We start from the raw sequence: 2500 nt of genomic DNA, 5'->3' as shown, positions 1-2500 counted from the left end.
TATTCAATCATGGCCAAACGGCTGGTCTAATGAGCATGAAACTTGGCAGGGTTATAGTGGGTATCCCTAAGATGGTTTATAATGGGGTTTATCCTACCTCTCCCACCCCCTCCGAAGAGGGTGAGGGTGAGAAGGGAAACCCTGAACCGGAGCTGGTTCTGCCCGTGAAATGGGGCTGGTTATGCCTGTAGACTTAGTTACTTTGCGAATTTATCATACATAATTTCTGTATACATATGGCCTACCATTTGGAAAAGAATACTATAGGGTAAACACCAATGACATGAAAGAGGGTGGAGTTTGAGAAGGGGTTTGACAGAGAGAGAAGGAGAGGGAGAGGAAGTGAGCGAGAGTAGATGGGGTTTATGGAGAAGAAAGAGAGAGAGAGAGAGAGAGAGAGAGAGAGAGAGAGAGAGAGTTGGTATTAGTGAGAAGAAAGAGGGAAAGAGACAGTGAATGGTTGGAGAGAGAAAGGGAGAGTAAGAGAAAGGAGCACGAGGAAGAGGAGAAAGATGGGAAAAGTGTGTGAGTGAGAGAGAGAGAGAGAGAGTTGGTATTATTGAGAAGAAGGAAGAAAAGAGACAGAGTTGGTTGGGGAGAGAAAGATAGAGTGAGAGAAAGGAGCGAGAGGGAGAGGAAGAGAGAGAGCGAGAAAGAGTAGAGGGGGTGTTAGGTAGGAGAAAGATGGAAAAAGTGAGAGAGAGAGAGAGAGAGAGAGAGAGAGAGAGAGAGAGCAAATTTATCAGTTGTCATTCTGAGTTATCCCGAGCAGAGCTTGGTTGGTCAGCTAGTATATATGAATTGAAATATACAAAAGTCAGGAAATTAGACAGTAATTTTCGATTATAAAACAAAACATAAACAGGATTTAACCGTCTTCGAAAAAAATTCTATCGATAAAAAACAAGAAATTTCGATAGAATCTTACATCAAATTAGTTGAAGTGGTGGAATTGAACGAAAGTAAGAAGAACAAAGGTAGGGAATAAATACAAGAAAGTTTTAATTCCGAATAAGGCTGCCAATAAGGCAAAAATGATTATATGAATAAATAAATAAATGACAGTATACACCGAAGGAAGTAACACCAATATGAAGCTGCTGACTATTCTATTGTCAAAAGAATTTTCCTCAAGTATAAGCGGCTTGATGTCGACCTCTGGACTAGGCCGCACTTACCAAGACAACAGGAGAATGTGGTAAACAGTTTCTTGCACACATCAGGATTTATAGATCGTACGACATAGTAAACACATCGTGTAAGACCGCTGAAATTGGCAACTAATGTGAATCAGCTGACATAAAGTGGCAAAATTATTTATTCGAACTGAGAAAAACATTGAAAAGAAAGATATGAGGTCCGAACTATCAATAAAAATAGTTTTTCATAAAATATATCTTTCAGCAAGAAATGCAAACTAAGCAACAGTCGTAACACAAGCTAATTTGATGATATCTTTTGAAAAGAAATTCAAATACGGCTTCGAGATAGGTAAATATTACTTCTTAATGATATTTTGGCTATGTTAAAGAAAAATTCTAACGAATATAACGGGCAGGCAAACATCTGTAATAACCAATTCACATAATTTGATTTCCCCATAATTAATTTTTTTAGCCTGTTAACTATCATAAAACTATTTCGTTATAAAAGAGAATAATATTGAAAAAAGGAGCAAAGTCTCTTTTGAAATTCCTTCTCTCTCTCTCTCTCTCTCTCTCTCTCTCTCTCTCTCTCTCTCTCTCTGCTAGCGAAGATATCATTGCCGCTGCGATAGGTATCGGAAAAGCAATACGACACTATCCGTTTCAGACAAAGAGTTTGTCTTTGTTGTTTTTCAAGAATATCCACGACCACCAAACTTCACAAATGGTAAAAGTTATGATGGATCGAACCCTCTAACAAGGCAGCAGTTATAGAAACAAAGCGTGACCAGAATGAGAGCGCTTCACATATACGAGAATTTGGCCATCCATTTCCAGCTTTTGATACCTTTTAGCACCAAGGATTTTGGAGTATTCGTGTTGAATATATATATATATATGTATATATATATATATATATATATATATATGTATATATATATATATATATATATATATATATATATATTATATATATATATATATATATATATATATATATATACGTATATATATATATGTATATATATATATATATATATATATATATATATATATATATATATATATATACATAGTATACTATATACATCATAATATATATATATATATATATATATATATATATATATATATAATAAAGAGAGAGAGAAATAAAAGCGTATGATTGTTTTTACATGCTTTTATTCAACTTTACTTCTGTGTACTGTGTCTGTCTGTTTGAGTGAAATCTTGTAACTCGATTTTCGACCTGTTCCCTTCGTCCGATGGACCTGAAATCTTGCAAGGTTACTCAATCCCGGCGACGACACAATATTACATGATCTCATGATTTGTATGAAAATCTTTCTATTTTT

This window comes from Macrobrachium nipponense, chromosome 20, assembly GCF_015104395.2.
Source record: "Macrobrachium nipponense isolate FS-2020 chromosome 20, ASM1510439v2, whole genome shotgun sequence".
Lineage (NCBI taxonomy): Eukaryota > Metazoa > Arthropoda > Malacostraca > Decapoda > Palaemonidae > Macrobrachium > Macrobrachium nipponense.
Note: the sequence above shows the minus strand (reverse complement) of the source record.